We start from the raw sequence: 27,714 nt of genomic DNA, 5'->3' as shown, positions 1-27,714 counted from the left end.
TTATTATTATTTCAGTTCGTATTTCTAGTCATTTATTCTACACTAAACGTACAACATAACATTAGCTACTTTTATTTTCTCTACCGCTCTCCCTCGCCCTAGGACTGCACCATAATAAACAAAGTCTCTGACAGCATAAACACAGCACTCTCCCTCGACACTAGCGCACAAGTACATGTATTTGGTGACTTTAATGTTCACCACAAAAACTGGTTTGGATTCTCTACTCACACAGATGCAGCGGGCAGCTCAACACATAGTTTCGCTATATCTCACTCCCTATCACAAATGGTTACGTTTCCAACCTGTTTCCCTGACCAGCAAGAACAACACGCATCACTTCTAGATCTGTTTCTGACTACAGTTCCCAAGGATTGTATAACAAATGCTGACAGCCCACTCGGGAACGCTGACCATGCAGTGATAATGGTAGAAATCGCCCTTAATTCTAGACCCAAAACTGAAGAGCCAGTGCTCAAAACAACGAGATATTATAAAAAGGCTGACTGGGAAGCCATCAGAGATCTTATCAGAGATGTCCCATGGAGAAATATTTTTCTCTTCCTGCTGAACAGTGCGCAAATGAGACCACTGAATGGTTCAAAACAGCAATTGAAGCACATGTTCCCATGCGGAAATTTTATAGCAAGCCCCACTCTCCCCAATGGTTTACTTCGACTTGCGCAACTGCCATTGCTCAAAGGCAGCATGCATACCGCAGATTTAACCGACATAAGTCCAGTTCAAACAAACAGAAGTATATAGAAGCTAGAAGTAACGTTAAGAAAGAAATAGCGACAGCTTAGAGAGAATTTACTGAAACCACTAAAAAACGCATCGAAGCACAAAAATTAGGAACTCGTGACTCCTGGAAAATCTACAACAGTGTAGTAAATACTGGGCAATCAACAATTCCCCCACTAACCAACAATCACGAGGTTGTCTCCTCAGCAACCGACAAGGTTAATATGCTTGCCAGCCGGTTTGCCTCAAACTCCACACTGGACCCTTCCAATCACCCCCTGCCTACTTTCCTTTGCGAACAGACGCCACGCTAGACGATTTAAAAATCACCCCTTCTCAGGTACACGCTATCATAAAAAACCTTGACACTTCAAAAGCATGTGGACCTGATCTCATCCCAGCTGTGCTATTAAAAAAAGTGCTCAGCCGAAGTAGCTCCAGTTCTCTCCAAACTCTACAACAAATGCCTTAATGAATCTTGCTTTCCGGGCTGTTGGAAAACTGCTTCTGTGGTACCAGTATTCACGAATTCTGACGAAAGAACTGGCCCATCAAATTATCGCCCTATTAGCCTCCTCCCACTTTTCGCCAAAATATTTGAGACCATAATTAACCATGCTCTAGTCCGGCACCTTACAGATGCTAAACTTCTGACTGACAAACAATATGGATTTAGACAAGCCCGTTCCACAGCAGACATCCTCACTGTAATCTCTGAACGTATATACCATTCACTGGACAAAGCGGGGGAGGGCAGAGCGGTAGCTCTAGATATATCTAAGGCTTTTGACAGGGTATGGCATGAGGGTCTCCTCAGGAAAATTAAATCATACGGTAGAATACTTAACATAATTAAATCCTTCTTAGATAAGAGAAAAATCCAGGTTGTCCTCGACGGTCCTACATCTAAACAGTGTGATATAAATGCGGGAGTGCCTCAGGGGTCTATCCTTGGGCCTCTATTGTTCCTAATATTTATTAATGATCTCCCCGACAAAACTGCCTCTGAGATGGGTATATATGCTGATGACACCACACTCTATAACAGGCATGACAGGAAAACAAATGAACACATAACTAAAGAAATGGCAAAAACACAACAGGATTACCTCCAATCTGTAGTGGAATGGGGAACATAAATGGATGGTCACATTCAATGCTGTCAAGCCTAAACTGGTTTCCTTCAATAATTACAAGAAACCTTCTCTGCCACCAATAGCAATGGCCAGTGACTCCCTGTCTGAGTACATCTTTCTAACTGCTTGGCCTAACGTTCACAGGAAACATGAGTTGGAACAATTATATTGAAAACATTGCCAGGGCCGCTGCGAAAAAGGTAGGCTCTCTCTACCGTGCTAGAAAACTACTGACACCTGAAAGTATCCTGTACCCCTATAAGGCTACCATTCGCCCATGTATGGAGTATTGTTGTCACATTTGGGCTGGTGCATCTGCTACTAGTCTCTCGCTCCTAGACAAGGTTCAAAAGAGAGTCGTCAATCTGATAGGCCCTGAACTGGCATCTAAGCTTCAGCCTCTGTCCCATCGAGGAAACTTTGCATCCCTCTTCCTGTTCTACAAGTATTTTAATGGTGAATGCTCTGACGAACTGCAGACACTTGTGCCCCCACGACGTAGACACCCTCGACAAACCCGACAGGCATCTAAATCCCACCCCCACACAGTAGAGATCCCTAGATGTAAAAGATCTTTCTACTCCAGTAGTTTCTTCCCCAGAACCGCTAGACTCTAGAATTCCATTCCAGGTCCATGCTTCCCTAACTGTACTGACATGCAGACGGTCAAGTGTAACGTGAACCGACATCTTGCTGCCCAAATCCCAACATAGTACCCCAGCAGTCGCTGCCCCTGATAGTAGCCCCCTACACCAAAGTGGCAATGTGCCTTGTTTGAGGTGAAAATGTAATAAAAATATATTTTTTTTAATGTTTGAAATATTATAAAGTATATTAATTTTTCTCTGGTATAACATAATTTGTTTTGATCTGTGGCTATTTTTCTATGTGGTGCTATTTTAATTACAAACTTCCGGTTCAGTATCACTATAAGAAAAAAAGAAACGTTTCCTCATTTCTATATAAACACTTAAACCATCTGTTGTTTATATTAATTAAATTAAAGTAGTGTATTAATGCAAATCTACTTTACAAGTTTTAGTTGCTGTGGGCATTAAATATGATACATATTAAAGTAAGTCATTAATCAATATCTTGTTTTCTATCAGCTGTATTGCTTCTAGTGTTCATCCGGTTTATTAAGGCCCTGAATATGACCTAAAACTATATCCGATGGTGAGACCCCACCTTGTGGGCATTGGGGAGTGTGGAGCCACCTTTTAATTGCCATTACTCCCAGGTCCACTCTGACTCGGAGTGGTAGTACCTGTTAGGGTCCCAACTATGGGTTAAATAGAATCTGACTTTAAAATATATATATATACTCCATTAAAAATCGTTCCTCAAAATAACTAGATTCAGCATTAAATAACCTGAAAAAGGTTGATATGCCGTAAAACAAAAACAGCCAACCAACCAACTGGTTAATTAAATTAGAATATGTGATATTTCTATGTTTGAAATAATATTTTAATTTCTATTTTCGTTCTTTTATTTTTTTAACAATATAATTAGGGCTATGACAGCAGAATATTCTTTTCATTGTTTTGACTCTCAAGTATATATCCGGCACAGAGACAGTTAATCAACCGAGAACCACACCACTCTATATAAAAGCATATAAGATATCAACGGATACACACTCGAGAGCCAAAGCAATGAAAACAATGTGCTGTTGTCATAGCCCTAATTATAATATATAACATTGTGTTATTTTCTACATTAATTTTATTTTACGGTGGCCACAAACATACGTTGACAATCTGAACACCTGGGCAACAATGAATTCATGAATGCCTCGAGGGAAAGAGATAGAAAAAGAGTCATAGCCGCCAATGCCTGTACCAGGAATGAATAGACATAACAATACAGTCATAAATTCATCCCTCATCCAATTTAGTAAATTTACTAGTGATGTTCCAAAAGAAATGCCTCCTATTTTTATTCCGCCCGAATGGACCAGAGAGGATTGTGAATTGAACTGTCATGATGACTGAAAGTATAATCTCTCCGTTTCAAATATTAATGATGTACAACTCTAAAAAACTTCTATCATGAACGTGCGTCGGAAGCAAAGATGTGTCATTTAGTTTCTCCACGCAGACTAAACTGAACCGATCAACATTCACTAGCATCTGTTGAACGTTTACGAAGCCGATGAAGTGGGTTTCAGCACAGTTAGGAGACAGGATCGTCGATATCAGATCTATAATCGTGTTTCCAGTGGTCCTATTAAGACTGTCAGTGAATTTTGTTCGTTGTTTTCCTCTGCTCTTTTTTTCTGCCGATTTTTCCTAACATAAAGCTCTCCTCCCCCTGCAAGCTGCCCGTATTAAATGACCAAAGAACTTAATTTATAACAAAAGAAAGTTTATACAAAAATTCGAACAAATAAAAAAGAGATAAGTAAGCTGTTATTTTCAATAGCGGTTGCTTAAATGAAAATACGCTGTTTAAACACACACACACACACACACACACACTATATATATATATATATATATATATATATATATATATATATATATATATATATATATATATATATATATATATACTAGCCTGGGTGCCCAACATTGCCCAGCTGTTTGGAGGTGTGTGTCGAGCAAAAAAAAAACAAAGAAAAAATATTAGTATTCAGGCAGGCTCGAACCCGTACCGCGAAGAAGGAAAAGAACGTGAAAAAAAAAAAAAAAAAAAAAAAAAACAGTGTCCAGTTGAGGGTGAAGAAATTAATGATTTTGGCTAATTTTTCGATATTTGGTCGAAGGGTCGAGCTTCAAACTGATACCGATCTCGTGTAAATCCATCTCCTCTGTCTGTTAGGCAGACATACAAACGTACATACATTTAAACAGACAGGTGAGATTTCAGTTTTGTTTATATATATATATATGCATATATTTATACACATATATATATATATATATATATATAATTTGTTGTATTTAATTTTCGCTTCTAAGCATTGAAGAGAGAGATTACCTCCCCTTTATTTAAATACTTTTAAATATTTTTACGCACATAAAATATATCCATCAACAAGTGTTTCTGGGAATATTCCGTCATCAGCATGGACCATCCACTAATAGGGTTTAACTCGTGACTACCCTATGAGCAGTCTACCAATTTTTCCTAATGAGCCCGGACGACTTGTCAGATGTCCTGCGCGATTTTTATCACTTTTAAATCTAAGATTTGTTGTTGTTGTTGTTTTTTGTTTTGTTTTGTTTTGTTTTTTAGCGATATATAAGCAGTTTTGAACCGTTGCTTATTTCGCTTCCTGGGCGTTGAAAAGATAGATTACCTCGACCTTATTTATTTTTTTGCTTCCCCACCTTTTTAGCGAGAAAATCAATTACAAATGTAATTTTATATGAACAGGTGTGTGTATCTATGTATATTCATGTACGTACATGTATGCATAGTTAAATATTAATTGTGTTCTTGCTATCAGATATTAATGACAACAGTTTTTATATATTGAACTTTAAAACTGAGAGAAACATCGCTGATCCTGGCTAGTACCAGATAGGTGACCATTTGGGAATTTTAAGCGCTGTATGTGCTCTTTGCTTACCTTAATTCGCTACTGTTATTAACAGCACCGACTCAGGAGAGGTGTGGTTGGAGATTGCGCAACTCTTACCACCCTTACAGCAGTGGGTATCCATGGTCTGTTAAGACTGAATGAAGTTACCATATATATATATATATATATATATATATATATAGAGAGAGAGAGAGAGAGAGAGAGAGAGAGAGGGAAAGAGAGAGAGAGAGAGAAAGAAAGAAAGAGAGACGTCTGATTGAACACGACGGAGTTATTCCTTTTTCCTTCTGGATAGCTTTTCTATTTGCCGAGCGGTCTTTTTAATTTCGGCAGGCATATTATATATAAAATAGCGCCCAAAAGTTGTTGTTCGGCCTAATTTTTCGCAACCGCTTTCTATCAGTGCATCCGATTATCGCCAGGAGCAATTGTTGTTTTCTTTTCCTTTTCTTTACCTTTTATGTTTGGTGTATTTATAATTTTTTTACTTTTTAATTTTATTTTATTCTATTATTATTGTTTTTTTTTGTTTTTTTTTGTAAATGGCTATAATGGGATCATCTCTAGACCCAACATTCGCAAAATACTATATGACCCACCATCTTTTCCCGATACAAGAAAATCGTGTTTCTCTGAATTTTCACAAGTTTACGTCCCCTTTTACCCCTTTAAAATAAATCTAAATTAAACTAAATTAAAGTAAATATTGTCTATATTATAACTCCTTACGCCTAGCAGTTGTTTTCGAAATTTCACAGTGATTGTTTTATTTACGAGAGAATCCTGCACATACAAATATATAAACATAGAAACCAAGCTTCTCTCTTTCCACCACCAATGCTCTGATCCCCAATCGAAATGAATGGCTCTTGTCTAAGAGAACACGATGCTTTAAAAAACGTCTGAGCCTGACATTCACCCTTGATCTGAAATTGAGCACATACATCCAATCCGTTGTCAGAGTCGCCGGAAAATGGTTGGATCATTGTACAGCTCAAGTAGGTACTTCATTTCTGATCCAATCTCCTACATGTATAAGAGCCAAGTACGTCCCAGAATGTACGTCTTGGAGTACTGTTTTCATACAGCCGGAGCTGCTTGGACCACTCTATGCTGCCTTGACAAAGTTCAAAACCGGCTTCGAAATCTTGTGGTTGACCCCCTTTTCTTTTTCCTGCAACATCTTTTCCATAGAAGGGACGATGCTATGCTTTCTCTGTTCTATTGTTATTTTCATACGGTCCCTCTTCGTCTAACTTTCACAAAAAAAAATTGTCTATCTACAACCATTACCCACAATTTTCCCCCCTCTCTATCTGTGTCTAAATCTAAACGTGGGTTCCATGAAGTAAGCTTCTTTCGCAGAAATGCCAGCCCGTGGAACACTGTTACGTTGGTCTATTTTCCAGCTGATTAAAATATGGTTGTCTTCAAGTCCAATGTAAACAGGTTTTTGCTGAGCCGTCCCCTTAAATAATCAAATTATACCAAATTTCCACTACTAACGATTATGATACTGTTGTACTTATGACTACCCTTATCCTCGAGTGGTCATCGGGTCTTGATAATTTGCTGACCCTCTTGTAGAAAAAATAAAGATACGTACCCAACTATCTTATCAGCTGCCGGAGAATATTGCATTTGTTTTCCATTTCCAAACTGCTTTGAATTATCGGTAAAACGTAGTCGAATTTCATTGGCGTGGAATGAGGGAAAGGTAAAAAAATAAAACAAAAACAAAAAGTGTAAGGCCCTCCCAACTCTTTCCATATGGTAGATCGCCAACTTTTTTTCTGTCTTGGTAGGGGCCGAAAACAAACAGGTTGATCTCTAACTGAGGCACAATTTTAGACGGAAAGAAAGAAAAAAATATAGTGGGGGGGGAATTGAAGAGGTGATGTCACCTCAAGATAGGATCAATTAGTAGGGTAGCCAGGAACGAAAGTTGGAGTGTGGGCATTTGGAATGTGGAGTGAGGTTTCATATTGGGAAAGAGGGGGGGGGTTATTCACTCGATTAGCTTATAACTTAAACTAGACAAAGGGCTTACCTCAAGACAGAATGTTTCGCTCAATCACAGCGCTTCCATGTGACTATATTGACAAGTTTATCAAACGCACATCGAAACTTGACGGGTTTTTTTTTTTTACAACCCTTAGAAATTCTAACTATTAGGACCAACACAAGCTGTTAACTAATGCAATGTTTTATTAACATATTTTCACTGTTAAAATACAACTTTTTTTTTTTAATTCGGGTTTTAATTACTCGAAACACTGGAATCGTCATGATAACTTATATTTGCATGCTGAATTTAACCTTCAAGTCAGGAAAAAGAAAAGCTACTGTTGTTCTCTCAAATATATACATCCACAAATAGATCGATCGATGTATATGGACAGAATAAAATTGAATATGACCACGATTGGAACATCAATCAAAAGTATTTATTCATTTATTCAAACTTTTTTTTCCATATAATTAAAACTCCAATGACTCAGAATCGCATGTTTATTTTATTTGACTTCATTTAAATATCTTACCCGTGCCATTGCTTCATTTTTTGTTTGTATTGCTCGAAACATTTTTGTCTAATACGATAAAGCAATGTTTAGTCTTCGTCTCATACGATTGGGCAAAACGCCGTGACGTCAGCGCCCAGTTCTATCAGCTATAAAACAAAGTTATTCTTACTTTGACACGTCTTACTCATTTTTTTGAACGAAGGACTCAAATACAAAGCAAGAATAATCTTTTTAAAAACAGAAATTGGGGAAACCATGAATATTGTGGTCCTCATCTGTATTTTTGCTCTCCTTGTCGCCGGCAGTGAAGGGCGTATTCTAAGGCGCAGATATGGTAAAGTATATTTTGGTTTATTATTCTTTTCCTTTCCAATTATAATACAGATACCGAATTGGTTTTTAATGGAATATAGACGATAATGGAAATCGGCATGTCAGATATATATATATATATATATATATATATATATATATATATATATATATATATATATATATAGTAATGCAATCAAAAGGATGTAGTGTATATACGCAATGGTAGACTTCAATCTAATATAAATACCAGTATTTATATATAGATAATTTAATCCCAACCGAATAAAAAAATATTTTTAAAAAAACGCATATAATATTATGCGCGATTTGTTTTTTTTGTTTTTTTTTTTTTTTGTTTTTTTTTACATATCCAACATTTTTTCACTTGTTTTTCTTGGCAATTTATGACTTAATACCTTAACCAGCAAATTCTAGCATTGCTACAAATATAATTTGCTGATTTCTTTCTGTCTTCTGATGAGAAGAATAGCAAGACTTAGCATTATTTGAAACTCCGCGGAATAAGTAGTATTGGGATATTCAGTCGAACAATAAATTTTGATTGTAAATTCTAACTTACAGTTTAAATTTTCTTAAAATTAAAATTCAATTCACAATTTTTGAAAAAAAACACGTTTTTTTTTTCATAAGAGCATATATTACCGATTTGATCCGTTACATTAAAAAATACAGTGTAACATATTTTTAATGTTTTGTGAAGATTGCATATAAAACAGATCTTCGTGGTTTAGTGGGGGATGCCCTTTTCTCTTCCCTGCAACCTCTCTCCCACAGAAGAGACGTTGCAAGCCATTTTTTTGTTTTATCGCTATTTCCATGGCAGGTGCTCGTCTGAGCTCCAATCCCTCGTCCCCCCTTGCCAATCTTTCACGAGAAACACCCATCTGGCTGAAACTACTGCCAATAATTTTCCCCACTCTTTATCTGTGCCTAAATCCAAACGTAGATTCCATGAGCAGAGCTTCTTTCTTAGAACTGCACACCAGTGGAACTCTCTGTCGCTTGCCTGTTTCCCACCTGACTACAACTTGGACGTCTTCAAGTCCAACATAAACAAACTCCTGACAAACCGCCCTCTTAAGTAAGATACCCTATCAAAACCCCCAATACTAATGATTACTACAATACTATCTCATTGATTACTGTACACGCAATAACCCTTGTCCCTGAGTGGCCTGATAAGTGATAAGTGGTGACCCCCATGTAAAAAAAAAACAAACATATACTCTTATGAGAAAATAAAAGAACATATGTTTTAAGAAAAATATGAATTGGATTTTAAACTATATATATATGTGTGTGTGTGTGTGTGTGTGTTCTAAATATCTTTGAGCCTCAGACAAATGTAGTATATTTAGTGTTGTACTATTTATGTTATATTATTGTCTATCCTGCTATAACTGGAAAAACATTACTCTTGGAATATTTACAAGAAAACCATAAAATATCTAAGTACATAGACTTAATAAAATATGTTTAGAAACACTTTAGTAAGAATTAACACATATTTATTATTCGTAAAGGAAACACAAATAGAGGTGAAAGCTCTTAATCCGCGGACTTTCGAAGAAATACTTTCTTTCTCGTCAAAGGGGAGGAGTTAGCTAATTACGTAAAGAAATTTTGTTTGTAAAGTATTTAAAGAAGCTAAGAACAAAACATATCATACTAGGAATAGATTAGGCACAGAGATGCAACATTTCGGCTTAGTTGACAAAGTTGAGCCTATTAGATTGAAGACATGTTTATTTACAGACCTGTGGACTAAATTAATCGCTTAGCTAATATTCCTTCGGAAACCATTATCAAAATGATGAATTACTTCACGTTTGAAAATTGGTTTTGTAGAAAATAAGTATTTTTTATTGTTTTTTTTTTTTTCCTAATAAAAATTGATTTTTATCTTTGCATAACTTTCATTGTTATTTGGTAACGCTCGTGTCACTAACGTGCATGTCGGCTCCGGTGAAACTGCGTTGCACTGTAAAAAAAAAAAAAAATTCTTTTTTGTGGTTCTTAAGCTTGGACATATGCGTGGTTATTTATTACTAGCTTGCAATCCGGTGTTGCCCGGTCGGACAATACGCTTAAATATGATATTTTAATTAACGCAGATTGCATATGTATTATTATAGAATCAATCCTCTATTGATTATTATATACTACGAGGAATCATTTGCCAGATGGACTAATTCGCATAAAAATGTTAATGTCGTTCGTCAAATTCCGTTTGTGTTTATTTACAATATCACGTCAGCTGATATTTGCCCTGGAAAAAGTCACTTCTGATTAATATTTAGTTTTAAAATATGCAAACGAAGAAATGATTTGCAACGATTCTAAATAATTATTTTATCGTAAATTGAACTCATTAATAAGTAAAAGATTAAAATAAAATGGTGAGGTACATTAGGGCTTGAACAAGAGATCATTCGATCTGTAGTCGAATGCTCTACCACTGAGCTATATCTCCAGATTATAATAAATCTGTTTTTTTTTTTTTTTGCTTGTTTGTTTTTTTAGAAGTAATCATTTGCTGAAATTTTATTATCTCCCTTGACCGGTGTAACGTAAAGTATTTTCCTAAAAAAATTTTTTTTTTTTATTTATGAGAGAAAAAAAGCTATTTTTAGGATCGGATTTTATTGATTTTCGATACTTATCGGACGAATTCCTGTACAAAAGATATCTAAGAACATTATCAGGCATATAAATTAACTTTGTGTGAAATTTGTAAAAAAAAATAGGCTCAGCCGTTTCGGAACCTATAAGGAAGCAACTCACACACACACACACACACACACACATACACGCACATAGTGACTTTTATATAATAGTAGAGACTATTGCTAAGCAAAAATAACTTCTCTTTTTTTTAATGATTGCAGTTTTCTAAATGGGATGTTTTGTCCATATTATGTCTCTTAAGCCTCTTTGAAATAAATATTTTTATTTATTTAATTTTATTTTCATTTAATACCCATTATTTCGTGTTCATCTGAGCTTTCACAAAAGATGTTGGCATCCGTTAATCCTATTTTAAATAAAACTATATTGAGTATAGCAGCGGTGTTCAAATTTTCACAATGATCGTTTATTTACCTGCACATAATATAATCGTGTATACATACCGAACTATATACTCTATCAGCTGCCGAAGGGAAATTCACTTTTCTTTTCGCCGTATCAAAGTTCTTCAGTGTGGTTAGACTGGTAAGTTCTTCAAGCTCATATCGAACCCTAACCGCTTTTACCACATTCATGGATTCTAGCCGTTAGAACTAGCACAACTTCTTTTCCTAATCCGAGTGAACTTGTGCGTTTAAATTGTAAAAATAATTTCTATTGTTGACTAGCTGGGTGCTGGTGTTGCCCGGTCGTACAATACACTTAAACATGATATTTTAATTTATGCAGATTGCGTATGTATTATTAGAGAATCAATCAATTGAATATTCCATATTACGAGGAATAATTTCCCCTAGTGGACTAATTCGTAAAAATAAATAAAAAACATAAAATAAAAAATAAAAAGTCTAATAATAATGTCGTTCATCAAATTCCGTCTGTGTTTGTTTACAACATCACGTCAGCTGATATATGAGTTTAACGATGAATGTTCTAGAAAAGTCACTTCTGAGTAATGTTTAGTTTTAAAATATGCAAACGAAGAAATGATTTGCAGTGATTTTAAATGGTTCCTCTTATTTTATGGTAAATTGAACTCATTAATAAGAAAAGAAAATTTAAAATAAAACCGTGAGGTACACTCGGCTTGAACAGGGGATCATTTGATCTGCAGTAGCGTGCTTTACCAGTGTGCTATATCTCCACATGGTAATAATTCTGTTTGTTTGTTGTTGTTTTTTTAAGAAATGATTTGCTAAGATTTTATTATTTCCCTTGGACGGTGTAACGTAAAATATTCCCCTGTAAAACATATTTTCATCTATAAGAAAGAAAGATTACTTTTATGAATGGATTTTTTTTTTTCGATTTTCAATACCTATCAGATGAATTTCTGTATAAAACATATCTAAGAACACTGCCAAACATATAAATTACCTTTGTGTGAAATTTGCAAAAGATATGCTCAACCGTTTCGGAACCTATGAGGAACTCTCTCTCTCTCACACACACACACACACACACACACATACACACACACAGTGACTTTTATATAACAATGGAGATGTTTAAAATAAGCGGGTTTTTTTTATTATTACGACAAAGTACAAACAATATTTTAATTAAAAAGTATTTAAAATCAGAATTTTCTCAGTTTGTTTCGTTGCCTCCGTTCAGTTCAGTCTCGAAAGACAAAGGATACTCCCTGTAGGGACAGCTGCGCGTGGCAAGGTGTGGTTGCGCGTCCAACCACACCTCTCCTGAATCGGCACTGCTTGAGCCCAGTGTCAAGAAGTCCAGGACGACTGGAAACAATGTTATAATATAAGTAACATGATTTAATAAACTCGTCAATAACCCTGCTTGTATATAAAAAAAAAAACATGATTAATGCAACCGTCAATAACTCTGCTAATATATAATTAAAATGATTAAATGCACCCATAAATGTATATCAATAATATGATTAAATACACCTGTCAATAACTACTGCCATTATATAAACAACATTATTATAAACACCTGTGAATAACCCTTCTACTATATAAATAAGATCATTACATACATCCATTAATAACACAATTAGTATATAACATGATTAAATACAACCGTCAATAACCCTGTAAGTATATACATAACATCATTATATAAATCCGTTCATAACTCTGCTAAATAACATAGTAAAATACTCCCGTAAATAAGCCTGCTAGTATATACATGATAGATTATACCTGTACAGTAGCCTTGATAGTATATAAATAACATAATTAAATAAACTCGTCAATAAACCTTATAGAATATGTATCACATTGCCAGCATATTAATAACATTATTAAATAAACTCGCAAGAACTCTACTTGTATATTTAAACATGGTTATATATACACACGTAAAAACACTGCCAGTATATAAATAACATGATTAAATACACCCGTCAATAAACCTGCTAGTATATAAAAAAAAAAGTATGATTAAATATACCCGTCAAAAGCCCTGCTAGTATAAAAATAATAGGATTATGACAACAGAATATTCTTTTCATTATTTTGATTCACGGGTATATATCAGTTAATATCGCATATGTTTTAGATAGAGTGATGTGGTTCTCAATTGATTATCTGTGTCTAACTGTGGGGGATATATATACTCGAGGGTCAAAGACAATGAGGAGATCATTCTCTTGTCATAACCCTAATGAGTAATCAGTATTATAAGTATTATATGCAAGTAACCGGGTCTAGAATATAAAACAACATGATGACATACACACGTCAATAATCCGGCTCGTATATATATATATATATATATATATATATATATATATATATATAATTAAGCATATATATATATATATATAATTAAGCATATATATATATATATAATTAAGCAAATATATATATATATATATATATATATATATATAATTAAGCAAAGAAAAGGTTTTTTCCACGTTGCTCCCTTTCTGTCGAAAATAATTATTAAAGAGAACAACTTAGACACCGGTTAAACGCGATATATATATATAAAAAAAAAATCGTAATTTCACTTAATTTTATTATTTTTATTTTACTTATTTACTGTATTTTATTTTATCATTATCTATTTTAAGACTCCATTTTTTCACCTCCTATTCTTATTTTTAGACACCATCTTTTAAGTTACTACGCTATTTTATCCCAATCCAATTATTTCTAATTAAAAAAAAAAAAAAAGAATTCTTTCGTAATCTCGTGTCATTTTATTTACTTAATCTATCACCGCTATATTTCCAAAAACAATTTCTTTTAATCTCTACGATATTTTAACTTTTAGACGTAATCCACTACACTAGTTTACTCTAATTTATTTTTTCTCTCATAAAAGGTATATATACGTATATATGACATCTAATTTACGTAAGGAAAACACGTTGCTCTCCCCCATCATTATATATAGCCCCAATCCTCCGACTCTCTCGTCAATGACCATCCCTCTTGAAGAAGCCCGCATAAATCGGGCGAAACGTTGAGTATCCAGGTCCTTCCACCTCCATTTTATTTCATATATATATATATATATATATATATATATATATATATATATATATACATATATATATACATATATATATATATATATATATTTCATATATATATATATATATATATATATATAGAGAGAGAGAGAGAGAGAGAGAGATAGAGAGAGATAGAGAGAGAGAGATTTGTTATTGTTGTTTTTTCAAGCGATACATACGGTTAATATTGGTTCCGCCTCGAAGCTCATTTTTTTATTTACTTATAGAGTCGCTCTTTTAATTTGTTTGGACGAATATAACATTTTTATTTATTTATTATTTTTAAAACAGTAATCTACGTACACGCGTGTTTCGAGGTCGTTACCTCTCGTCAGCGTAGTACAACTGTTTCTAGGGTTCGAACCTCATACCATGTTTACCACAGTCCGGTGCCTTAACCGTTAGACCACAAACCCTAGATTGATTATACTGTTTATTTTTATCGCTTATAAATTTAGATTTGTTATTGTTGTTTTTTCAAGCGATACATACGGTTAATATTGGCTCCGCCTCGAAGCTATATATATATATATATATATATATATATATATATATATATATATATATATATATATATATATATATATATATTAGATACATGCCTGCTGGTATAAATGCATGCGTCAAAAACGTACTAGTTGATAAATAATGTATGTAACTACATCTGTCAGAAACACTGCTTGTATATAAATAATGTTATCAAATATACTCGTCAATAACACTGCTTGTGTATAAATAACATTATCAAATATACCCGTCAATAATACAGCTTATGTATGAATAACATAATTTAATATGACCTGTAAACAACTCTGCTAGTATATAAATGACATGATTGAATAATTCGCTAATAACCCTGCTAATAAATGAATAACATGATTAAATACACTCGTCTATAACCCTGCTAGTATATAAACACCATAATTAAATACACCCCTTCAACTGCCCTACTAGTATATAAATAACATGATAAAATACACCCGTCAATATCCCTGCTAGTATAAAAAAATAACATAATTAAATACACCCGTTAATTACTCTGAAAGTATATAAACAACATGATTAAACACACAGGTCAATAACCGGGTCTAGAATATAAAAAGCATCATTAAATACATCCGTCAATAATCCTGCTAATATATAGTGATATTATTAAATATACTCATCAATAACATCTTTTGTATATAAATCAGATGAGTAAATACACCTGTAAGAAACCCTGTTAGCGTATAAATAACTTCATTATATACACTTGTCAATAACCCCGCTAGTATATAAATGACATGATCAAATACACCAGTCAATCACCTTGTTAATATATAAATCACACGATTAAATAACTCGTTAATAACCTTGCTATTATAAAAACGAACATGATTAAATACACCCGTCGATAACGTTTCAGGTATATAAACAACATGATTAAATACAGCCCTTTAACTGCATTACTAGTATATAAATAACATGATTAAATACACCCCTTTAATTGCATTACTAGTATATAAATAACATGATTAAATACACCCCTTTAATTGCATTACTAGTATATAAATAACATGATTAAATACACCCCTTTAATTGCATTACTAGTATATAAATAACATGATTAAATACACCCCTTTAATTGCATTACTAGTATATAAATAACATGATTAAATACACCCCTTTAATTGCATTACTAGTATATAAATAACATGATTAAATACACCCCTTTAATTGCATTACTAGTATATAAATAACATGATTAAATACACCCCTTTAATTGCATTACTAGTATATAAATAACATGATTAAATACACCCCTTTAATTGCATTACTAGTATATAAATAACATGATTAAATACACCCCTTTAATTGCATTACTAGTATATAAATAACATGATTAAATACACCCCTTTAATTTTAGTACTAGTATATAAATAACATGATTAAATACACCCGTCAATAATCCTGATTGTATATAAATAACATGTATAAATACACTAGTAAATAATCCTGCTATTATATAAATAACATGATTAAATAACCCGCTAATAACCCTGCTAATATAAAAAAAAAACATGAGTGAATACAAGTTTATAAACAACATGATTAAATACACGCCTTTGACTGCACTATTACGTCAATAATCCTGCTCGTATATAAATAACATGCTTAAATACACCCTTCAGTAACCCTACTGGTATATAAATAACATATGATAATACACCCGTCAATAACTATGCTCGTATAAAAATAACTTGATTAAATACACTCGTCAATAACACTGGTAGTAGTTAAATAACTGTTGTGGGGTACAAATCACCCCTATTTGAGAATTAAGTGGAATTAACAAGTCCTATTAATACCACTGGTTTCAGAGATTAAATAGAGGCATTCATACCATGTTTAACCGCATGCTACGAACACGTTCCTCTTATACCACTTTAGTGGCTCTTGTATTCTTTATGATAAATGCATATTATATTTTATATACTTTACACTACTTTTGGTTTCTTTCATTTGTGACCCCTAGTATGGGTCTACAACAACTGGCTGACGAGTATGATTCAAGAACTTCCCGGATCAATCTACAGCAGTGCTTACAACAACTCGATGACGAATATTCGGGTAAGGACTCACTCTAACAACAACAAAAAAACAGCCATTTGAAAACAACATTGACGACTAAAAGGATTCAAGAAAAAAAAACACACGTGGATATTCGAAATAATTTTTTCCTAAACTCGGCAGAAATTCGAAACTTTAAAAGTATTTATTTTTCAAAAGTCAGTGAAGAACAGGAAAAACTATTTGTCTACGTTGGATAAAAATAACATTCAAGCGTAAAAATCCACAAACACGGGATAAAGAACGCTTCGAAAAAGGACAACCATTCTTGCCGAAAAATGGATTTAAGAAAGACTTCGTCAAAAACCGTATCTTGCTGTTAAAAAAGCTACTAAAAGAGTAAACTACGAATTGAAACAGAACTCAAGACAATTGCTTTTAGAATTATTACTACTGAATTAGCGAGGCCAAGTTTCAGTAAGTACAAAAAACAGCAACTTTTTTTCCATCACTATAAATACAAGTAATGTTTGTCGTTCCAAAAAGCATATACGTCGTATGGTTAAAAGGAATTAACGTTGGCAGAAGAAAAAAAAAACTCCTGCAAAAGTAAATGATATATTTTATTTTATTGGCTAAAGCGAGTATTCGCACAATTAAAAAAATGACGTCGGATTTTAATCCTATTTAAATAAACTTTTCACTGGTCGACGAGACTGCACATGGAAGAAGAAAAAAACGATTTCATTAAGCACGACAAGTAAAGTGTTAACGAGAAAAGGACATTTTTTCGCAGAGAAATCGAAAAGAATAGCCAATATTAAATAAATGCTATAAACTCTCTTTCACGGCTAAGTAAATAAAAGAGGAAAAGAAAATGTGTATGATCAACAAGGAATTGAACCCAGTACCTACACGTTACGAAAATTGAAAAATGAAAAACGAAATCTATTGCTTTCTGCATAAATGCAAACGCCGAATTATTTTCTCAGGAAAAATGCCACACGAGGAAATAAATATATGAAAGAAATATTCGTTAAATAACCAGGTACGAATTTTGTAAAGGTTTTTCTATAGAGTGGTACTATTGAAAAAGTAAATCAACGTGTTGTTTCTGAAAAAACTCATTTTGTCATATTAAATAATTCTAAACCTTCCAAAAATAAAATGGACGATTTTGCAAAACTGGTTTTGGGAATGGTAAAATTCCAACAAAGTCAACAATTAGAACTTGAAAAAAGGTTCCGAGAAGAGCAATTGGCAATACAGAAGCAAGTAGCAATACAGAAACAAAACGACGAAAGGCAACTGTCAATAAAAAACAGATGGAAGAAAAACAGTTAAATTTAATGAAATACCTCAAGAAAAAACAGGGAAGAGAAAAGAAAGAAATGAACGAACCAATATTGGAATTGAAAAAATACATTTAGAGCAATAAAACCAGTCAGATAAAAAATGGATCTGATAACGCAAGTTCTGGTGAATAAGGACAGCGGAGAAGAAACCATCACGGCTTTTTCCCAAAACGTGATCTGGTCAGTTATTTCATTAGGTCCTACGTTTACTAGAAGAGATGGACACTGATATAAAAGACACGGTAAAGTCGTGTAAGGGATGCGCATTGGCTGCAAAAGCGCCCCAATACAATTTAGCCCGTGGCCTAAAGCGGAGCCCCCATGGCAAAGAATACACGTAGATTACGCAGGCCCACTGAATGGAAACTATTATTTAATAGTAGTAGACAATTTTTCAAAATGGCTTTAGGTATTTCGATGTAAAAGTCCAACGACAGACTTTACAATCAGTGCTCTTCACGAATTCGCTAGGTTTGGTGTGGTTGATTGTCTAGTGTCAGACAATGCCACACAATTAACTTCAGCAGATTTTAAAAGCTTCTGCGAGGATTTCCAGGTTAACCACATAACGACGCCAACCTATCATCCCCGCTCGAACGGTCAAGCAGAGAGGTTTGTAGACACACTAAAAAGAGCCCTGAAGAAGGCCAAAGGAACGCCCTCAGAAAAGGCGCTACAGCAGTTTTTACAAGTTTACCGAATTACGCCAAATGAAAGCACTCCACCGAAGATGTCGCCGTCAGAGTTAATGTTCACGAGGAAAATTAGGCCCGTCTTCGAAAAACTTTTTCCAAAACAGGTGAAACCGCCAAATATTATAGTTCCTAAAGAGATGACGAATGACAACCTCCTGCTGAACAAGATATATGACACGTTCGACTTGGTAACACCACAAGCAGGCGGACAACGCTGGTCCTCTAGAAAAAAGAAAATTACCGACCCGATTGAGATCAACCTCAAGAAAAAGGGCTATACGACCATTCCAGGGGAATAAAAAGTTCGGGAGGGGGTGTTGTGGGGGTACAAATCACCCCCATTTGAGAACTAAATCGAATCAAACAGTCCTATGAATACAACTAGTTTCAGAGACTAAATGGAGACATTCAGATTATGTTTAACAGTATGCTATGAACTCCTACCCGGCATTTTTCTGATTTAGTATCTGTTCCATTAGCATACAATTTTTGAAAAAGTCCCGGTGACTACCCACTTTACCACTCGTTGGCCATTTAAGGGGGGTTCTTGCCTTTTTTAAGGACCAATCCCATTCTTTGGTGGTGAGGTCCTTAAAGCTTTTCTGTCTTCTCTCTCTTTGCCCATATAGGGCCATTAACTGTTTTTGTTTTCTATTTCTTTCAGATAGTCCAGTGCTTAGTGGAGACTTAAGCAGCCGGCCGGTCTAGGGGTGACTGGCGTGCCTTTTGCGGCGGGTCTCCGCTAAGTGCTGGGCCACCAAATAAATAGGGCTTTTCCGCCCAAACGAGGGGACGCCCTCAACGCTCGACCTGGAGGCGGTCAAGATCCAGGGTCCCGTCCATTCATTGCGGGGGTTACAACACCCGGCGGCACCCAATCGTCCGTTTCCGCGTCCGTTGCTGGGGTTGCCACACCCGGGGGCGCCCCATCGTCCGTTTCCGCGTCTTTTGCGGGGTTTGCCACACCGGTAGCACCCCATCGTCTGTGTCCCTGTCCGCGTCCGTATCAGGAGGTACCAAACCTGCTGGTACCTCAGCGTTCGTATCGTCCATGTTGGGGGTACCACACCCGATAATCCCTCAACGTCGTTCGGGGAAATCCTGTCTGGTCCGTTCAGACGACCTTGGCAGATGGTCAACGACGCGGTGGTCGTGGTGGACCAGGAAACACACAACAAGTAGCTCAACAATGCGCTGACAACGAAAATTAATTCACCAGGATCTTGGGGGCCCCCAGGAGAAAAAGTCGTCCCAATTCTACAAGGACATTCTCACAAACAAATATGCAGATTATGTTCAAGGAGGTGTCATCAAGCTATTACCAGGGACCATAGAAAGGATCAACGAGAGATTCGTGTCCCTCGTAACCTTGGACGCAAAAAACAAGGGGCTCACAGGCGTGCACAAGGACAAGATGATAGAACTACTGGGCGACCTCAACACCCCGGCCCAATATGCAGTCCGAAGGAGCTACGCCATGTGGGATCTCATTTTGCCAACAAAAGAAGACGCAGAGGAAGTGGCAAAAGGGGATATCACATGGAAGACGCTCAAGCTCAAGCTAGAATAGCAATCCAAAAGAAGGACCATGGTCACCATCCTGGGGGGTCCCGTGTTTCTTATGTGAAGACCAGATGGGTGCCATTATGGCACAGTATGGTGAAGTAGAAGTTAACCCGGTTAAAGGACACAGAAGCATCATGACGGGTGAATACAAAATCAGGATTAGGTTAGACAGAAAGGGTTTCAACGAGATCCCGACCCAGTTAACATGCGAAGGATGGGCAATGTCAGTAATTGTGGAGGGCAGGAGTCCACATTACTGGCATTGTCAGAAGCCCGGACACATGGCCAGAGCCCCCCCTCAAAACTACCAACCACGAAACTGACAGAGGTGCCAACAAAAAAGTGCCATTTCAAGAAGAAACTGGAGAGAAGGCAGAAGAAAACAAAGACACTTGGAGCAAAGTAGTGGCGAAAAAGGGCAAAAAAGCGGAGACGGCGCCGCAAAACACCTCGAAGATTGGGAGCAGGCTCTGGCAAAAGGAAGATGACGACCAGCGCTTCGGAGTCTGAGGGAGAAAACGAGCTGCCAAATGTAAAACCACAAGAGAAAAGGCTGAGAGAAAAGGAAAAGAAGAGCGAGGAAGAACATAAAGACAAATCCGCTGAACTTCCATCAAAAACTCCAGTAACCCCCTCTCAACACCAGAGGAAGTTCTGCTCACCCCTCCCCTATTTAACACCCATACAGAGGGACATGAAGAGGTCCCAGTCACTGCGAAAAATGCTCCTGCCCCGACCCAAAGCAAAAACCAGAAAATTCCTGTTTTAGGCGGAGGGAGAAGATATGCGAGGCGGACAGTAGCCAGATCATCGAGGACTTAAATGGACGCCAACAAAGGTACATAAAGAACAATTTAAGGAGGTTGAGGGTAAATAGATGTCAGGCCCACGCAATTTCCCCGATGCACCTGGCTTAATTACATTTTTTCTTGTAATCTGTTATGGAGACCGCCGACTTTGGTCAGGACTTCCGCAAGTGGATCTCTGTTCTGTATTGTAATCCTGCGGTAGCGGTACAAGTAAACAGTAGGTTGTCGGAGTCTTTTGGGGGTCTCTTGGTCGGTACGCCAGGGTTGTCCGCTGTCGCCTCTGTTGTATGTCCTGGCGGTGGAGCCCTTCCTTCGCAAGTTAAGGGACGAGGCGGCTAGACCAGTCCTGTGTGGCATAGCTATACCTGGTGGCAAATTTGTCAGGGTGTCCGCGTACGCTGATGATGTCACCATGTTCGTTGCACGACCTAGCGATATTAAAGCGGTGATGAAGGCGGTCGCTGAGTATGAAGAAGTCACAACCGCCGTAGTCAATCGCAGCAAGTCCGTTGGCCTGCGGTTGGGCGTTTGGACCGGGGTTAACTCGCTTCCAGGTGAGTTCGGCTGGCCGGATGGTCCGGTTAAGATGGCTGGACAAAAATTCGTCGGAAGTACAGACGAAGGTCGAGTTGTCAGTAAGGACTTGGATTCGCAGGGGATTGTCCCTGAAGAGTCATGCGGAGCCGTGAGCAACTTACGTCTTTCCGCTGATCCTTTACCGCTTGTCAGTATTTCCCCAGCCTGCGTGCCGCTGTAAGGCTTTAGAGCAACTCCTTTTCAGACTTTTTTTGGAAAGGGGGAAAGCTGTATGACCGTAGACAAGTCTGTACACAGAAACTCGGCGAAGAAGGCTTGGGAATGCCTGACAGTCATAAGTACGCGGAAAGAGGAATTGCATTGGGTACCAGTTGTGGAGCAAGCTTTCCCAAAAAATCATATCCGCCCCTGCCGTTGAAGGTCGCAAAAGACTGGTGGGAGAATCGCGGTTCCACTCCGAATGCTGAGCCGCCCTTAGGGCATTGCCGGGGTTCAGTGACCTTGCACGGCCTAGGAGGAAGCTATATCGGGATTTAGTGGTGGGGACCGCTAAGGATCCGCTGGTTGAGCGGCTGCACATATCGAGGGAGCAGGTCCTCTCTCAGTGGAATTGGGCGCCAGCCAGAAGCTACATAAATAATTTCGAATTTTCATTGACATGGAGGCATGTCCGGAATGCGCTGCCACTTTTCAGCATGCTTGCCAGGGACTGCAGACGGGATGAATACGTTCTCTTTTGCCCCCGCTGCGAGGAGGATGAGGATGAAACAAGAAATCACGCCTTTTTTTCTTTGCAGCGGATTTCGGAGGCTCTGGGAGTACGTCGAAAAGGTAACGGCTCGCATCGACCCCGAGCGGTTGGTGCCACTTGATTTGGCGTACGTCATCAACAATATGGACCCGCCGTTCATTGGGGAGAAACGGTTGGTGTTTCTCGTGATCCTAGCTGTAGTGGCTTACACGTCTTAACATTGTCTATGGGGTTGAATCTGTTTCGGATCGGGATCTGGTTGCTTACTTTAAGCATTAGCTTAAATATCAGATGCGATTGGAAAATGTTACATCGCATAGACTTTGATAGGAGATGGGTGCACAACACTAGTTTGTGCATCCGATGAGGCGCTAGGTTTGAGTTTGTTTTCCCACCCCAGTATTATTGGTAAGGTGGTGTTAAGGTTCTACGGAACCCAGCCCCGAGCAAAGTTTTTAGAGTAGGATTAGTTAGGTCTTAACCACTGCGAGTGGAAAATGCTTTGTTAGGTACTGTCCCCGATTTTATTTTTTCATCGATGCCCAGTCCACCCTTTGTTCTGTCCCTGGTCTGTTGTCCCTATACGTACATTTATCTGTGAAGACGCCGTCCATTCCTTATACTACCCATCCCTATCTAATTTATTTTCGAGAAATCGCACCTAGGTCCCCCACTCCCTACTAGGGAACGACTTGCTTGGTTTCAACCTTCGGTACCGGAAGACAGTGGGTGCACCATATTTAGAAGTAAGTTGGATGGATCCCTTACTAACCCGCCCTCATAGGTATTGTCTTTAGTTGTTTTCTTTTTCTTTTTTTTATGTATCTTAGCTTGCCCCCCTCCCCATCATCTCATCCCCCATTTATATAATTTTTTTAAAAAATCCGTTTTGTTTGTACATATAAATTTTATTCTGTTTAATTGTAAATAATTGTTTTTCAGATCTTGTAAATAAAGCCGACTCATACGCTGGGGAGATTTTAAGTAGATAAACTCCATGATAAGAATGAGGTATTATGGTGATAGTCTTAGTGTAAGGATTCTAATAAAGTCTTTGCAAGTCTAGTTTATAGTTTAGCATGACCCTCGACCCCCACTTCCTCCTACTAGCCTTATGCCTACGTGCTTTGAACCCCAAATGAGGCTCTGGCAGTAGATAATGCCAGGGCTGGGGCCAAACGCTAAATAGATATGTTTAACCGCATGCTACAAACACGTTCCTCTCATACCACTTTAGTGGCTCTTTTAATGTTTATACACTTTACACTACTTGTGATTTCTTTCATTTGTGACCTCTAGCACGGGTCTACAACAATAACATGATTAAATACACCCATCAAAACACGGCTTGTATACAAACAACATGATTAAATACAAACGTCAATAATTCTGCTAGCATATAAACCTGCTAATATTGAAATCACATTCATAATAACATCTGTCAGAAACCATTCTTGTATCGTAGAGCATTTGACTAGTGTATAAATAATTAAGAACTGTGCAGGCATATAAATAAGATGATATAAGTGGCATGTATAAATGCACACGTCAATAGCATGTATAATATATAAGTCAGGAACCTTGTTAAAATACTCAACAACATGTATAATAAATACGAATAAATGCGAATAAATACACCGGTCATGAACCCTTCTAGAATATAAAGTATGACTTTTTTGAATAAACTCATCAAGAACCCTGCTAGTATATAAATAACATGTATAAATACTGATATATTTATACATCTGTCTGGAGCCCCGCTGGTATATAAATAACATGTATGAATACATTCGTCAAAAAACCTGCCATTATAAAAGAACATTTATAAATACATCCGTCAAGAACCCTGCTGGAAACATATATAAATACATTCGTAAAGTAATCCTGATAGTTTATAAAAACATTTATATACAATACTCTCGAACAACCGTAAAGTGGCGTTCAGACTACAAAGCGTTAATAACTAAATATAGGAGGAAGCAGACCCTACACTACGTCACTAGAATGGCCCATAAGACCTGGCCTACGAGGAGCGTGCAATCAATAATGCCCCTGACCCACTTTCAGTCGTCTGATCTAGCTGAAATTTTGCATGTGCAATGGTTTATATCTCTACGGCTTATGTGGTAAATTACGGCTCTGAACTAATTGTGGTTTCTGTTTTACAGGTGTTTGAACTGAGTCAGGTGTGAAATGGAGCCTACTGAATGTCGAGAAGTGATCCGGTTTTTGTATTTGAAAGGACGCACACACACCTCAGGAGACTTTTGATGAAATGAAAGAAACTTATGGTGATAATGCCCCATCATATGATCTTGTAAAACGCTGGCATCGTGAATTCAAACATGGCCGGAAGTCTGTGGAAACAGCTCCCAGACCTGGTTTATCCCCTTCTGCCATTGATGAGGCATCTGTCCGTCAAGTTGAGGCTGCCATTTTGGAAGATCGGCGCATTACTATTCGCCAAATAGCCCAAGATGTCAAGAGTAGTACAGGGTCTGTGGAAACTATCATTCATGACCATTTGCATATGCATAAGGTGTATGCCAGATGGATTCCCAGGTTGCTCACACCATTCCAGAAGCAAGAACGCGTCGAGTGCTCGAGGATGAATTTGGAGATATGCCAAGATGAGTCAAAGTTTTTCAAAAGACTGATTACACAGGATGAAACCTGAGTCCATCACTATGATCCAGAGACCAAAGCCCAGTCAATGCAGTGGAAGCACTTGGACTCACCACCTCCAAAGAAGGCAAGGGTGCGGCCCTCCGTTGGCAAGGTCATGCTCACAGTCTTCTAGGACCAGGACGGAGTAGTGACGACAGATTTCCTGGCAAAGGGTATCACAATTAAAGGAGCTTATTATGCTTCACTTTTGAGGAGATTAAGGGAAGCTATCAAAATCAAGAGGCGGAGCAAGATCAGCAAAGGTACCCTCCTCCTGCAGGACAACGCTCCGGTCCACAACTCGCATATCGCCAGATCAGAAGCACGGGCGTGTGGTTATGAAACGTCCCCATCCTCCCTACTCTCCTGACCTTGCACCCTCTGACTTTCACCTCTTCCCAGCCATGAAGTTGTTTTTGAAGGGAAAGCGTTCCCCAGATGATGCAGCCTTGATTTATGAAGTCACGTCGTGGTTGGAGGACCAACCTGGGAAGTTCTACAAAAACGGCCTCCAGAGCTGCATCAAACGATGGGAGAAATGCATAACTCTGGGTGATTACTATGTAGAGAAAGGCTAATAACTGTGCCAAGTTTCGTTGCTCTACTGGTATGGGAAGTGGGTCAGGGGCATTACATTGCACGCCCTACGTATGACTGGTTTGAGATCAGTTTCTGTTAAGTGTTGAAACAGTATGTTGATTAAAGATGGCGGTGAAGATTCAGTGCCGTTCCGATCTTGAGTGTTAAGTAATTCCTAGTAACAAAGATGGCGACGATGAATCAAATGCAGGTTCGTGACAGAAACGACAGCGAACTGATTGAATCCAAAATTCGACAATTTTTATAGTAACTTTGGAAGCTTCTGATTGGTTGGTTATTATAACTTGTGGTTATGAAAACGACCGTCCGAATCATTTGTGTCATACCCTATTAGGAGTCAAAAATATTTTAACAGTTTCTTTTCTATGATTTGAGCTACCAGTCTAGATTGATGAGCCATATCTAACAAGCGTACTCTTTTTCTAAGGGACAATTTAGCCACATTTATACACTCAGTCGCCTTATACTTTCAGTAGTAGCAGTTCTACCGGGTATATGACAGAGGAGCGGGATTTAGACGTAAGAATTAGGGTGTGTTTTGTAGAAAATTAGAGTTTGTCGCAAACATTTTTACATTAGAAGTCACTGGATAGTGATCGAGAGCAAGTTTGGTGGTTAAATAGACAGTCGCCCTGCAGAAAGATCTCTGTAAAACCAGCATTTACTCAAACCAAGCCTGTGATTGTGTCCAGTAGAGAAAAAAAAATCCATTATTGCGGACTCTTTTGTAATTTAAAATTGATGAGTAAGATAAAAAGAAGAGACTATAACTCCTCGACTACGACAACCTAGGTATCATTGTATAAGTATAATGCTATATAATATAATATATATATAAAGAATATTATATATATATATATATATATATATATATATATATATATATATATATATATATATATATATATATATGTATAGAGTGAGAAAGAGAGAGATTGTGTGAGAGAGAGAGAGCAAAATACATAGATCCAATATCCGGTACAAGTTTTATTCTTTTCTTTAAAGGAAGTGGTATTTGATCATTCCGGCTGGGGTTCCATAATTTAATATTCTATTTTGTTTTTAAATATATTTTTAATCCTCGAAACAGTGTTGAGTGGTTCGTAGTAGACAACTGATGATTCCTGAAAACTTAGGAATTAGAATTTTCCCACGAAGGACTAAAATTAAGATTTTTATTTTTTTTATATAGTTTTTAAGGTTAAAAAAGCTTCCAAATTATATATATATATATCCAAATATATATGTATATATACATACATATATATAATCTATATATACACAGGCATATATATATAGATATATATACATATATACATATATATACATATATACATACATACATACATATATATATACACATATATAAACATACATTTTTCTTTTAAAGTCTAACGAAGTTACTGGATCGTTGATACGATTCGGGAGCCGAAACATGTGTAACTAAGCAGATGAAACGATAATATATATATATATATATACATATATATGTACATACATTTATATACATACATAGATAGATATAGATACATATATATACATACGTATATATATATACATATATATACATATGTATATATATATATATGTTGTTGTTGTTGTTTTCCCTTTTAAGGGCTGATAATAAGTAAAACAACACTGTGGTATATATAGAAGAGTGTACTTGCAGAAGAAAAGAATAGTCTGTTGCAAAAAGACTACTGTGT

General features: G+C 36.7%; 1 protein-coding gene and 1 long non-coding RNA gene across 3 annotated transcripts in view; one reads left to right on the top strand and one right to left on the bottom strand.

Moving 5' to 3' along the window:
- Nucleotides 1-27,714, bottom strand: part of LOC145276825 (uncharacterized) — a 173,387-nt gene that overhangs the window by 104,996 nt on the left and 40,677 nt on the right. Inside the window, exon 1 of one of the 2 annotated variants that reach the window (XM_080128197.1) lies at nt 7,040-7,294. The exons of the other annotated variant lie outside the window; for it this stretch is intronic. The gene's annotated coding sequence lies outside the window, so the exon portion shown is untranslated. Of the gene's footprint in view, nt 1-7,039; nt 7,295-27,714 lie in introns of those variants that run through there. 2 annotated transcript variants of the gene reach the window in all.
- The window catches only part of LOC145276841 (uncharacterized), a 50,521-nt gene continuing 30,925 nt past the window's right edge, over nt 8,119-27,714 (top strand). The window contains exon 1 of the long non-coding RNA XR_013868038.1: nt 8,119-8,292. This is a non-coding gene — a long non-coding RNA (uncharacterized LOC145276841). The remainder of the gene's footprint in view (nt 8,293-27,714) is intronic.

The sequence above is a fragment of the Euprymna scolopes genome, chromosome 1 (genome assembly GCF_053919585.1).
Source record: "Euprymna scolopes isolate OS-2025 chromosome 1, ASM5391958v1, whole genome shotgun sequence".
NCBI lineage: Eukaryota > Metazoa > Mollusca > Cephalopoda > Sepiida > Sepiolidae > Euprymna > Euprymna scolopes.
The sequence above is the reverse complement of the archived record's forward strand: the minus strand, read 5'-3'. Positions and strand labels throughout refer to the sequence as shown.